This window comes from Sus scrofa, chromosome 8, assembly GCF_054392235.1.
Source record: "Sus scrofa isolate SSC_HxYL_T2T_F1_AM1 chromosome 8, Sscrofa_HxYL_maternal_Yorkshire_Landrace_v2.0, whole genome shotgun sequence".
Taxonomy (NCBI): Eukaryota; Metazoa; Chordata; class Mammalia; order Artiodactyla; family Suidae; genus Sus; species Sus scrofa.
In genome coordinates, this window is record NC_139390.1 from 139,385,876 (window position 1) to 139,400,411 (window position 14,536).

General features: G+C 39.4%; 1 protein-coding gene across 40 annotated transcripts in view; it reads right to left on the bottom strand.

The window, feature by feature from the left end:
- Window positions 1-14,536, bottom strand: part of ARHGAP24 (Rho GTPase activating protein 24) — an 826,886-nt gene that overhangs the window by 194,888 nt on the left and 617,462 nt on the right. For 2 of the 40 annotated variants that reach the window (XM_084973643.1, XM_021100792.2), the window contains exon 1: window positions 3,050-3,272. The exons of 35 other annotated variants lie outside the window; for them this stretch is intronic. The gene's annotated coding sequence lies outside the window, so the exon portion shown is untranslated. Of the gene's footprint in view, window positions 1-2,408; window positions 2,598-3,020; window positions 3,273-14,536 lie in introns of those variants that run through there. 3 more of the 40 variants (XM_021100793.2, XM_021100787.2, XM_021100788.2) reach the window with 2 other exon arrangements.

Genomic DNA, 14,536 nt, shown 5'->3' on the forward strand with positions numbered 1-14,536 from the left:
TACTGAAAGAATTTGAGAGCAAAAAATAAGTAAAATCTTTACCTTTTAGACAACATTTCTCAATTTATGTGGACCCCAAATTCACTGTTGCAGACAAAAGGCAATCCCTAATTCATTGTTTGCATCAGAGTTTGTTATATATACCATAAGGTGCTTTAACACCCAGGAATAATATGGTGTCTAGGCGAAACTTGTTTTTAAAAGTAGCTTACATTTAAAATCAAGGTGTCTTGGAGTTCCTGTCATGGCTCAGTGGTTAACGAACCATGAGGTTGAGGGTTCGATCCCGGGCCTAACTCAGTGGGTTAAGGACCCGGCATTGCCGTGAGCTGTGGTGTGGGTTGCAGATCTGGTGTTGCTGTGGCTGTGGCGTGGGCCGGCGGCTACAGCTCCGATTGGACCCCTGGCCTGGGAATCTCCATATGCCGTGGGTGCAGCCCTAGAAAAAGGCAAAAAGACAATAAAATAAAATAAAATAAAATAAAGGTCTCTCACACAAATGGCTTCACAATGTAATTCTAAATAAAGCCCTATGATCAAGTAATTAGCAGTGGATTCTAATTAAAGTTGGGATTTAGAATTGCCCTGGACTCAGTTGATAGCTTCGTGTATCTAATATATCCAGTTTTAATTTTTTTTCTTGTGTAGAATAAGATTAATCATCAAGATCACTGAGAAACCAGAGATGATTCATTTTGCTCTGATATGCACAACATAAAAAATACTGGAAGATAAGAAAACATATATTTGAAATTATCACAACCTTGTAAGTCAACTATACTTCAATTACACTTTAAAAAATGAAAGAAAAAGAAAACATATATTCAGCTACTAAATTCAGTACTTTACAGTATTTTCAGCTTAAAAAAAAAGTTGCAGGTAAGAGAATATTCAGTTAAAGAAACCAAGATATCACTGAGACAATTGACCTTGCATTCTTTTCTCCCTAAAGCATCCTCTCCACGCAGAAGAATTGCATAGTTGCATAGATGAGATGATGTGACCTTTTTTCCTTTTCTCTCTTTTCTACAAAGCTTCATTATGCTATTTCCCAGCCATACACACATGGGAACAACATACATATGAATGGGACTAAAATAAAATATTTAGCACTTGATTAATATTAATGAACCTTATGTGCCCCTTGGGATGTGGTTAGTCATTGATTCCTTGACACATACCTCCAGTAATTTTATAAAACGGAGAACAAACAGCACTTTCTGCATCTGATGCAGTAATGAGGTAGTTATCCCAGAGCCACTTCCATGGCAACTTCTACCACAGAACACAACTAAGAGCTTGGACACAAACCAAAAGTCTCCTGAGCCCCTAAAATAGATGCCACTGCATCCATGCCCTTGGCTCTGTTCTCTCCTCATGAAAGATCCTCTTGGGTGTTTGCATGAGGTCATTGCCTGTCATTCCTTCCATAATTTTTTTTTATAAACCTGTTTGTTTTCTGGATTTCTAGCGCACAGCACAAAAGAAATAATAATTATAAAGAGGTGGTTACGGTTAAAGAGAGTCCTTCACTACCCACACCGGTAAGTAAAGAAATCACACTTCCATATGCAGGGTGGACACAGATGAAAAAAAAAGTTCTGTGAAAACAATACACTCTTGTATAGCACAGGGAACTATATCTAATCTCTTGGGACAGAACATGATGGAAGATAATATGAGAAAAAGAATAGATATATTCTATATATATATATATATAACCGGGTCACTTTGCTGTACAGTATAAATTGGCACGGCATTGTGAATCAACTATAATAAAAAATAAAAATTAAAACATACAACAAAAATACAATGATTTTTAAAAGCATAGTAATTATGTGACCTTTTGACATAAGAAGAAACAGCCTCACACACCACAGAATAGGCCTCCCAAGTATCACGACATTATAGAATAAGTCTATCATGTGTACCCATGGCCAGAATGCTGAGTAATTCAGAAAATGTTACATTAATTCAGTCCCCTCCAGAGAGATAGCAAAATCTACAGTGGGTTTCAGACACATAACTATCCAAAAAAGGCTGAATTCCTTCTAAAACTTTTCAAGTTTTCAGTGGTTAACTTGTAAGCCTCCCTTCCTGGAAAGTCCACAGAGAACTTCTTAATTGCCTCCAGTACTTGTTTATTGGCCAGCAGCAAATACTATACATGCGCTAAGCAGGACCTGAGGAAAGAGTGACACCTCGGATGACACTGGTACGTGGGATCCGTTCTGTCCACTTCACTGCCACTTGGGCTATTCCCCTTCTTCTGTAATGAAAGCCCCTCCATAGCTCAGTGATTTGAAATCGTACAGCAAAGGTCACTCTTAGAAATACTGTCCCTTTAAGGCAGATGAGCTTACACAAGATAAACTTCATTTAAAAAAAAAAAAAAAAGGCAGACTTACCAGAATATTTAAAAGCAAAAGAAAGGGTTCAAATGAAAAAATGAATAAGTATAGAAGCAAACTAAAGATAAAATTTCAATTCAAAAACTTGTGTTTTCCAGGGCAGATCCACCAAGCTGTGAGAGGTCTCGGAGCCTCCCCAGAGCCATTTAAAGAGCCTGGAGCTGCCCTGTGCTGGTCCTCTTCTCTGCTTGGCTCCCTGCTGGTTCTATACTTCATGTAGAGGATGCATTAACCAATCCCCACCCTCCACAGGGAAGAACATTCTGCACATTCTGTAACGTTAAAGCCTACCCCTCTTTATCCAACACGAACAACAGAACATAAAAACCATCCCAGGACAAGAGGCAACCAAGGACAAAGCTAAATTACGTTTCAAAATCAAATGACAACCACCATTGCTAAGCTCCTGAAAACACAGCAAAATCCTAGCAGCTCCGATCCTCACCCGCTAGAAAACAACATAGCTAAAGAGCTAAGATATTTGAAAGAGGGTGTTTTCTCTCACAATAGAGGTGAGATGGGTGAGGAAAGAAGTTCAGAGGACTACAGAAAACTTGTGCCTGAAACAAATGAACGCTGAAGGAGATTTCAGTGAGGAAAAAACAGTACCTTATAAGTAACTGGTCTTGTCTACTCACAGCTGTTTCCAGGGCTGACTCTTGTTTAACTGTCTACTGACTTCTGTTGAAAGTTAATTCTCTTGGCAAAAAAGTACAGAGCTTGTCTGGACAGGGCTGCTTGGACATAAACCATTCCTTTCAGAGCAGTGGTAGCTGTATCTAAGTTTTCTCGGAGAAGGGGGATGTAAACCCTTCCTGCAGCTAATTTTCTTCCTTCTCCTTCCCCTCAGACTTAGTCAGTATCCTCCTCTCCCATATATTGAAGAAAGAGACAGGGAGGGAAGGAAAAAAAAAAAAAAAACAACTGCCAGGAAATATACCTTAAATAATGTAGTATTTGAGCATTTAGAAAAAGACAAAAAAAAAAAAAAAAAAAAAAGAAAGAAAGAAAGAAAAGGAATAAGAAAAACTGAGAACTGGAAAAAGCACATCTGGATCTTAAATATAATTTAGCCTAATGCCCTCATTTTATAGATAAGGAAACTTAAGTCCAGAGAAAATATGATTTGTACAAGGTCACTCTCAGAGCTTATTCGTGTGAGCTAAAAATAGTTACCAGGTTTCACAACTCCCAACTCAATGCTTGTTCTACTACCCCAGTGTACCTGAGGAAAAATGGTCTACCTTTTCCCCCTGCATCTTTGAAAAACACCCAAATTCGTTTTCAGGGATCAGTGACACAATGACAATGTGACAACAATCTGTCCTCAGAAAAAAATACTTCCCTCCACTTTAGAATCCTTAATAATGAAATCTCTCTATAATGTCCAATTTCTTTCTTTTTTTTTTTTACTTAGGAAATTATCTTTCCCTTGGCTGATTTTCCAGAATATTTTTATGTCTCAGGAGGTACTATTTTTCAGTGGTTGTGAACATCCTTTAGTCCTTACAGAGGACTCCTTCTGAAAGGGACGGTGCTGTGACAGGTGTTAGAATAATTCCTCAGTATTCCTGTCTAGTATCAGTGGTACTGTTACATAACCTACTGTTACGAGGCTCTTGAACTAGAAACCCACCAAAAATCTCCATTTCAATTTGTGAAAAATACTTTACCACACGTACAAGTTTATTCTTGACAAATTGTTTTTCTTTACAAAACAATTTTCTCAGCAGTATTTATTTATTTATTTTTAATTTCATTGGAGTATTGACTAGTATTTATTATGTATTTTGTTAAATATAAGAGAAGCAACATAATGATTTTTATTTGCTGTCTTTCACATAACATGTCTTCCTTATATAGGAAGAAATTATTTTCTTACAACTGAAGGGGTGATGTCCTTATTATAATTCAAAAATTTTTGTCTTTTCTAAAAAACATTCATTCATTCACTTATTAAAAAATACTGATTAAATAGTTATTAAACCTATTTCCTCCTTCCCTTGTGGAATATAGCGACTGATAAGCAATAGCTTCTTTTAGAGAAGTACCTAGTTTTTGAATTAAATCAAAGACCTTGGATGGGAAGTAAGGCCCATTTTCTATAACTACATTTTTCTCCATTCCCATGCACCATCAACCATAGGCCCAAAGTTTATTTGCATCCTACCCACTGAACTTCCCCCTCTCAACAACAATCATCTAAGGGTCAGATAAGCTAAATTATGAAGTGTCTCAGATTAAAACTGCTCTGGTCACTATTAATTTTACTATTTGACCTGGCTCCTTAAACTATCAATGGTAAAACTACTTTAAAATTAAGACACAATTAGCTAACTGCTCAGATCATTTAGGGCCCATTTTCAAATTGTTACTCATTATTGAGCCCAGAAATTCCCTGTTTGGTTTTGATATTTCTCATCTACTTTTAAGATCCCATTGTATCTGCTCTTGTCCTGGTCTTTGGCCAAAAGCAATGTAATCGTGACCAAATAATTATGAAAATATACCGTTAAAAATGAAATTGGATTAGATTTTTTGAAATCCATTTTCCAAAATGCTGAGTACTTAATAGTTACCATATGAATTTTCCAACCCTGACATACAAACAATTTATATTCAGAACACATAAATGTTGAGAGAGAAATCTTGTAAAACCATACTTGGTGCTTCTTGACACAATGGCAGGATCCTATTCTCTTTTATTCCCAATTAATTTCGTCTGAGCTCCATGTGAAGGTAAATCCCACAGACATTAACATCTGGAGTTATACCAATATGCCAAATGTGATGAGAGTTTGACATACTGACACATATTTCTTGGGTCTACTAAAAGTAGTCCATATTTTTCTTTTTTGCATTCAACTTTACTTTTGCTTCAAACATTTTGCCTTTTGCCTGTGAGAAGGAGCAGGAAGGAAGTATGAGTAAAACCCTGAAAGAGTAGGAGGCTGTGAGGAGACACACGGGGATTTAGACGGAATGAGTCAGGGTGATGCGGGGTTGTTGAGTGGACTCAGGAAAAAGGTGTGCAGAGATGTCTCGTACAAACAGGTTGTTTAGAACAGAAGGGGGCTGAGCCACAGACAATAGATTATAGGTATTGAATTCGAGAACCAAAGTCTCTTAAAATAGGCGAAGCAAAGAAAGAACCAACAATTTCGGTGACCAGTGCAAGCAACAGGAAATTGGCCCTCAAACCTACTTTGTAATTCATGACATGATTCCTTTCTACTCCTTGGAAGGGAAGCAAATGCTGTCAATATGTGAATTCAACCCAAGCTAAAATAGCACAGCGATATACAACCATTGAAAACGAATATCTTTCCTTTATATTTCAGTCCCTTGGACATACTCAAGCTTGCCCTACTCAGGGCATGCTCCGGATTTCAGGATCCTCAGGAAGTGCAGAGGGGAATAGTTACTGTGCTACGGAGACTGAACCTGTGGAGTTGCGTTGCACCGATAGGAGAAGTGCTTACAGCAGAGGTGAATGCCAGGTCAGACTGTGTTAACACAGGCAAGGCAGTTGGAATTCTCTAACTCTTGGGCTCCTCCTCTCAGTTTTCAGGTTTACAGTAACGTTAGAGGAAGGCTTGGACCAAAGAATCCCAGAGAGCAGTTTTGTGATAGCAGTAAAAGGAAGTGACTACACGATTATTCTGTGCTTGGGAGGAGTTGTCTTACATGGACGTTTTAACAGTGCCAGGGGACCCATGCACATGAAAAGCTCAAGCATCAACCCTCTTCAACCAATTCCAGCTCTTGCTCTTGCTCTGCTGCCCTTCTCTCACTATGCAGTCTCCTCACAACAAAGTAACCATTCTCCTCCTCATATGCTCTGTTGGTTTCCCACCCCTCCCCTGCTTCATATGATCCAAAGGTTTCCCATCACGACTCTCCTTCATCCCTTCCAATGGTGTCCCATTATTCTCTTTCTTCACCGTGTGCAAGAATTTCCCATCATTCCCTGCTTCACCCCTACAAAGGTCTCTCATCCCCCTCATCAGAAATCCAAATGTCTCGCCTTAGCCTCCTCGGCTCTTTAGAACTTCTCCCTTGTTTATCTTTCCTGCTGCTTCCCTAACCTGTTGTTCCATCACTCCAGAATGTTCCTCCCTCATATCTTCACAGAACTACTGTCTCAGCACTCATCTCAAAGGCTTCCTCCCCCCAGAAAAGAATTTCCTGACCACTCTGGCTAACCATCCTCCCCACCACAAACACACACTCTCTTACCTCATTTCTCTATTTTGATTTTTTCTTCATAGCACTTACCACTATCCAAAGTTATCTTTGGCTCTTTTTTCACTTATTCTTTAGTTAGTTTACATGCTTACTGTATTTCCTCTGGAATAAGTTTTACAAAATTAGAAATGTTTCAGAAATTACAAAGAAGATCAGACACATAAGATTCAGACTTTTTTTTTGTATTTTTGCTATTTCTTGGGCCGCTCCCACGGCATATGGAGATTCCCAGGCTAGGGGTTGAATCGGAGCTGTAGCCACCAGCCTACACCAGAGTCACAGCAACGCGGGATCTGAGCCGCGTCTGCAACCTACACCACTGCTCACGGCAACGCCGGATCGTTAACCCACTGAGCAAGGGCAGGGACCGAACCCGCAACCTCATGGTTCCTAGTCGGATTCGTTAACCACTGCGCCACGATGGGAACTCCCAAGATTCAGACTTTTTAAACCTCATTATTTCCAGTGTTCAGAACAGTATCACTATAAAGTAGATATTTGATAAATATTTCTTGAATGAATTATTTATAGTCTTGCCTGGGTTACTACTCTTTAGTCAACAAACATCTACCATAAGTCCATAGGCATAAATCTACTTTCTCAATTGAAGGAACCCTGCAGATCTCCTCGTGGCTCGGCAGCTAGGCATCCGGGAAATAAAGAGCCTCTGGTGGGCTCTAGGTACATAGTTGTCTCTACACAAGACGTCTCTAAGCACTTCCACTTTCTTAACACAAAGGTCAGAATACATCCTTGACTTTCCAGAATATTCCCTATGGCTATATGGACCTGGCTAGGCATAGAATTGCACATGCGAGCAGGTCCTGAGAACTTCTGGAGCTCTCCTTTGTTTCCTGAACTCTACAGTAGTTGTCCTTATTAAGACAGCAAATATCTCCAAACTAATTCTATCCTTTCCAGGTGGTTCCAAGAATCTCCTCTCAGCTGCCAACTCCTCAGGAGCAGAAGCTAAATCCTTGCAGTCACCACATATGTTTTCTAAATGAAAAGAGGGCAGACTAAATAATTTTAGAGAGGTGAGCTCACAGGTCATTTCAGCTCCTATCTCAGCGCTCCTCCACGCTGACTCAGAGTTCTCTTGTGAGCTGTAAATTAGATTTCCTCTCCTCTCTCATGTCCTCCTGCTTCCTAATGACCTATTCCAGTGAGTCAGACTCTCTGGGTCCTGGGGCTCAGATGACTGTGGGATTATGTGAATGGCACAACCCTCACCGGGTCTGGTCCCATCAGCAAGGCAACTGTGTGACACCAAGCCAAGAGAGGGTGATCCATTGTTTGCAAGAAAATGATTTTTCCCAAGCACCATAGCATCTGTCCCCATAGGTCACTCTGGTGGGGGAAATTTCTTGCCTGAACGCCGTTGCCACTCAGTGGCAAACAACATCATTTAAGATCATTTTTGAAAAAACTACCCTTTTCTTATAGTAATGACTAAATATTAAACTAAGTAAATAAGTGCCATTTATTCAGTCAATAACTCAAAGCAACAAGTTTTAGCGTTTTTTTGTTTTTGTTTTGTTTTGTTCTGTTTTTTGTCTTTTTATGGCCATACCCAAAGCATATGGAAGTTCCCAGGCTAAGGGTTGAATCAGAGCTGCCGACCCACACCACAGCTCACAGCAGTGCAATGCCAGATCCTTAACACACTGAGCGAGGCCAGGGATCCAACCTGTTTCCTTACGGATATGAGCTGGGTTCGTTATCACTGAGCCACGATGGGAACTCCCCTACAAGTATTTTTTGATTGCCTTCCATGGACAAGGCCTTGTGTGAGGTCATGAGATCTGCATAATTATTCCTTGTAGTATCACAGGATGATACTATTTCATTATCCAGAATATATAATCCCCAGGGAAATATGATAAAATACCCTTTATTCCCCATCCTTCCTTCCCTCCTCTCTTTCCTTCATTCCTTATTTCAATTTACTGAAGCTTGTGTTTGTTGAGTCCATGTAATGTGCAATGTTTGAGAATAAGAGAAATACAAAATCTGACATCAGGAAGCCTCCTTTTGGAGATGGGAGAGTTCTACAGACTATTGGGGAAAACTGTATGGAATTATAGGAGAGCACATTGGACTTGCATGGAATTGTGATGGACAGTGAACAAAGAAGGCTTCCTTGCGGAGATGAAACCAAGGCACCTTTTGAATGCAGAAGGGGACGGAGAGGACAAATATTCCTGGCAGGAAACAGGACATACTTGGGCCACTTCAAATAGCTCTGCAGAGCTGGGATGTAGAACAAGACATAGACTAATAGATAGCATATGTAGAAAGAAATATAGGCAAAAGCTAGGCTTGGGAATCTTGGTTTTCCTCCTGAAGGCAACGGATACCAACTGAGGGATTTGCGATACTTTGTTTTTAGAATGCTAAGTGGAAAAAGAATTTGAGAACAAGTGGTCGAAAGGGCTGTCTAGGAGGATGTTTCTTTGTCCAGCGAGGACATCGTGAGCATCTGAAATTAGGTGGTAGTGACAGAGAGACAGAGATGGCTTCCAGAGACATTTACCTAAGGAGCCATGGGCAGAGGAGGATAGCCTGTGGGTTCGGCAGTGGCATTTGCACATTGAGGTCCATGGAATGACGGGCCACTGGGGACCTGCTGTATAGCACAGGGAACTCTACCCAATATTCTGTGACGATCGAGGCGGGAAAATAATCTCAGAGAGAACGGCTGTGTGCACACGTATGACGGAATCACTCTGTTTTACGGCAGCAATGATCACAGCCTTGTAAACCAACCATACCTCAAGAAAACCTTAAAAACGGAAAAAAAAAAAGGTACTTAAATTGCTCCACAGGAAGGAAGATGTAGAAAAGGCAAACATACTTCCAAGAGCTCCATAAAATCATCAGGGAAAAATGTATGTGGTATTAGAATTGCATGAAAATATAGTAAACCCTCATTACTAAAATGTAATAGACATTTTTCATAAGTTCTTTCCATTTACAGAATAGAAAACTGAGGCATACGGCTTGAAAGAGTGACAGCAGAATTTGAACTCATGTCCCAAGTCCATGTGACTACGAAGCCCATATTCTTTACGCTAAATTGTCCCTTTTGGGCACGTTCTTAGGCTTGGTTCACTAGGCTTGAAGACTGGAATATAATTTGGCCAGATCTTAAGAGATTCTTTAGGCAGAAATGGTCAAGTTTTCCAGGCATTAGCATGTTGCAGTTTGAGACCCCAAACACACACAACTGTATTTTGTAATGTTTCTATGGGACTCTATGTTTATCTCCCTGCAACGCACAAATTTTTCATCAAATTCCTCTTGATATTCGAATCATTTTAAGCCTCAAAGATTTATTCACACTCTACACAAGGACAGCCAGTTGAAACCAAAATGAAAGTGGACTTGGCAGATATCCTAGTTCAATCAAATCAAATATTGAGTTCTGAGTAGAACAGAGTTTGAAAGACAAATCAGTTTCAATGATCCTAGGAGGGCAAGAGTTTTACCTCTTAGACACTGAAAACAGAAAGGAGCAGACAAAGCTGTAACAGGAAAAAGGCTGAGATTTGCCTTAAAGTTGGATCAGGAAAATTCCTTCTCTAGTGTATTTTACACCCATTGCAGGTAGGATAGTCATACACTTTACCATCCAAAACTTGACTCTTTGAAAATAAAAGGAGGCACTATTATACATTACAGTGGGATAGTAGATAATAACCATGCCTCTTATAGACAAACCTGTAAATACACCAGCCTCCCTAGAGGTTGGCGTTAAACTTGACTTTCAGACGAAGATAGTATCACAAATGAGATCCTACTGAGGTTTTAGAGCAACTGGATCCTAAAGGGAGGCAAGACAAGAAAAGTGAAGAATTTTTACACAACTTGGATGAAGTGTTCAATACATAAATGGCCAGATCGACAGAACCATTTATGATATATTAATCACTTTAGTTTCATAGTTTATTCTATCAAAAAAATGACAACAGAACAATGAACAATGACATTTCATCATAAAAGTCACATATAACAGGTGTACAGTATTTAATCTCCCATATGAATAAGGAATCCACATATTCTGGCTCTAAAATATAAAGATATTAGTTTAGATGGGTGCCCCTGGCTATTCTGATTGTTTAAAAAAGTGGTTAATTTGTTCCTTGGTGGCCTAGCAGTTTAAGGATCTGACATTGTCAGTGCTGTGGCATGGGTGTGATCGCTGGCCTGGGAACTTCTGCATGATGTGGGTGTGCCCCTCCCAAAATAAGCACAGGCTTTATTTTTCAATGTTTTCATCACCAGCGAGTTGCTATTAGTGAGCACACCAAACTGAGTAAAATCTCAATCCATGCTGCCCTCTTGCATTTTTTTCTGAGATGAAGACATGCTTCCTTATATGGCAAAGTTCCTACTAAGCTGGACAAAAGAAACGATGGACACAACAGGAGAAGCAAACATCCCTGGGCACAGACAGGAGATACCAGCCACAACTAACGAGATTTCCAACCTTGGTTCTGTCGGCAATTAGCTGTGTGACCTTGGACAAAATACTTCACTCCTTTAGGGCTTAGTGTTCTTCTCTGTAAAATGAGAGGATTGAGTATGAGGCCCTTGGAGGTTCTTTCAGATGTGAAGTTCGACTATTCTCTGAGATAATTATCTCCCATATGTTTTAACTTTGTTTAAGGGGTATTTATCTGTGAGGACTGGGAAGGTATCTGTTGCATCACAAAGACGTTAAATCAGCCAGTTATTGAAAAAACAACTGCAATGGTAACAACAAAGATGATTTTTGTTTTTTAAGATTCCCAAGAATAAAAACAGGCAGTGGAGAGTCATTTTATTCTTTTTGTATAATAGGAGGACTATTAGGAGTTTCTTATGAGAAAAGTCATCAGCTATAAAATGTTGAACCACATTGCGCTTAAATAATTTTTAAATATTAAGCTTCTTTGGGCTCCCCAAACACGCTGAGGATCAAGCTTCCTGAGTTTGTACAGAAAAACTATTTCTCTCAGAAGAGTAAAGCTGTTCCCTGCACTGTCATTTTTCATAAGGAAAGAATGAATCCACGTTTACAAGGCAGAGCGTTAGAAATAAATAGAGGAGGTGTCTCCCTGGGCTGGAGTCTTTGACAAGTTCTTAGATACATGAGCATGGCTCAAAAATAACAGAAACAAAATGACCATCAGTCCTGTTGCTATTGAACCGAAAGCTTCAATGCCACCAAATACAAGGAATCCAGACTCTCCCCTCATATTATTTTGAATCCTTTTCAATGTAGAAATAACATATTTTCTTATAAACAATACAAATACTAATGAAGATAATATAATGTAAAATTGGCAGTTCCTACCATCTCAGCCCTCACTGATTCTAGTCTTAAGGACTAACCACTATAACAGTTGGCTGTGCATCCATCCAGATTATCTATCTATCTGTCATCTATCTATCATCTATCCATTCTTCTATCTACACCTGTTCACATACATGTATATTTGCACATGCATACTTGTGTATATCCACAAATCCGTTTTTCAAAAGCATCTTTATTTACCTCAATTTTTGGAAATTATTAAATTTGCTTATCTCCAGAGATGGGGAAGCAAGCATAATAACAAATGTGTCTCCTTTTCTCATCATAAAATCTCTTCTCGTCCGTCCTTAATACTTTGGACTTAACTACACAACTTCTCAGGTAGCTTCAAAAAATGCAATGGACTCCTACAAGCAGCCAAGAAGCTTAGCAAAGTGAGTACCCAACAAATGTTTACTGATGTGAATGACAATGAATCACACCCAGGACCCTAATCTCATCAATGTGAGAGAAGGTGCCACAAAATAGTCACATGTGAATTGACTTTCCTGGTATCCATTCCTCTTTTTATCAAGTATTCAAGAATCGCTTATTTGAATGTTTCTGAAGGGTTGCTTTTGTGTAAGGATGTGTCTGTTTCAAATCTGAATTCTGTATTTTTCTTCATCAGTATATGACCATTCGGCAATAAAAAAATCTGACTTGAATAGACTCTTTCACCAAAAATTGGCCTCTGCAGTGTTTCTCATCATTCTAATCAGCACACTGTTGTGTCTATTAATCTCAGCATCCTTGGTTGAGATTAGGAGACGTCAAGGTGTACTTCTCACAGTTCTAGGGACAAAAGCACTCCCACAGTTACTGAACTGGTAAGATATTAGCAGCAATTTTAACTTACCCAGAAAATAATTTTATTTGTCTTTGAAGTTTTGGTCAATATATTCTTTTTTTTTTTTTTTTTTTTGCTTTTTAGGGGCGTAGTCTCAGCATGTGGAGGTTCTCAGGCTAGGGGTCGAACTGGAGCCCAATGCTGCCTGCCCACGCCACAGGTGCAGCAATGCAGGACCTGAGCCATGCCTGCAACTTATACCACAGCTCACAACAACGCCAGATCCTTAACCCACTGAAGAAGGCCAGGGGTCACACACGCAACCCCCAGCCACCAGTCGGATTCGTTTCTGCTGAACCACAATGGGACCCTCCCTCTTTTATTTGCTTTTTAGCAATATATTCTTTATATTTTCATCTTATGAAGTACCAAGTTCCTTGGTCTTGCAACAACCTTCAAGTTTGATTTCTTTCTTGAGAGTATGCAACCAATCTGTCCTCATGCATGTTAGTAAGACTTCCCTACGAGCAAAACTATGTTTCAGTCACAGGGAGCGATGTCGCTAGACTTTGTTAGTGGTGACATGCAGTGTGTTTCTCTTCTTCAAACTCCATTTGTTATGGACAAGTCGATGATATTTAAAGATGTAAGAGCAGATGAGATGGCAGAAGAGTGAGTATAGTTAGCAAAGATGAACAAGAACAGAGATCTGTGGTGCAAATGAAGTGTCAGAAGTATCAGTGGAGTGTGTGTGTGTGTGTGTGTGTGTGTGTGTGTGGTTTATGAACACAAGAATGAGACATACGTGTACTGGGATACACCCTTCAGTGAAAAACTTTGGACATGCCTGTTTTCATTCAGAGAGATGTGGGAACAGAAATAGTTGTGCAGAAGTAGAAAAGCTGCAATAAAGATATGTGTTACCATTAGGTGTTTGTAACTTTGTATTTCAGCACAAGTTCAAACTTAACAGAAACACTGTAAGAATGTTATGAACAAAATCCATATGCCCTCCACCCAGATTTACCAATTTCCATCTATCGATCTATGTATAGGCATATTATTTTTCTTTTTTTAATGTTTTCTTTTAATGATTTTTAATTTTCTCGATTATAGCTGGTTTACAGTGTTCTGTCAATTTTCTACTGTGCAGCAAGGTGACCCAGTCACACATACATATGTACGTTCTTTTTTCTCACATTATCATGCTCCCTCGTAAGTGACTAGATATAGTTCCCAGTGCTATACAGCAGGATCCTACTGCTTATCCATTCCAAAGGCAATAGGTTGCATCTCTGAACCCCAAATTCCCAGTCCATCCCACTCCCTATTTTTCTTCTGATAAAAGAAATGTCTCAGCAATACACAATGTGGACTTCCTAAGAGCAAGGATATCTTCTTATATCACTTCAGTATAATTGTCAAAATTATGAAATTTAACACTGGTCCAATACTATCATCTAATCCACAATCCATGTTCAGGTTTGCAAATCATCCCACTAATGCCCTTTAGAGCTGCCACTTCTCCATTTCAGGATCCAACTGACAGTCATGCAGAGAATGCAGTGTTCTTTTTCTCGGTGAACCTGGAATACTCCCTCCATCTTTCTTTGTCTTATATTGATCTTGCAATTTTTATGGGCACAGCACATTATTTTATAACCTGTCTCTCAGTGTGGATTGGCCTAACATTTCCTTAGGGTTATGATTCAGGTTATATATTTTTCGTAGAAATGCCAGAGAAGT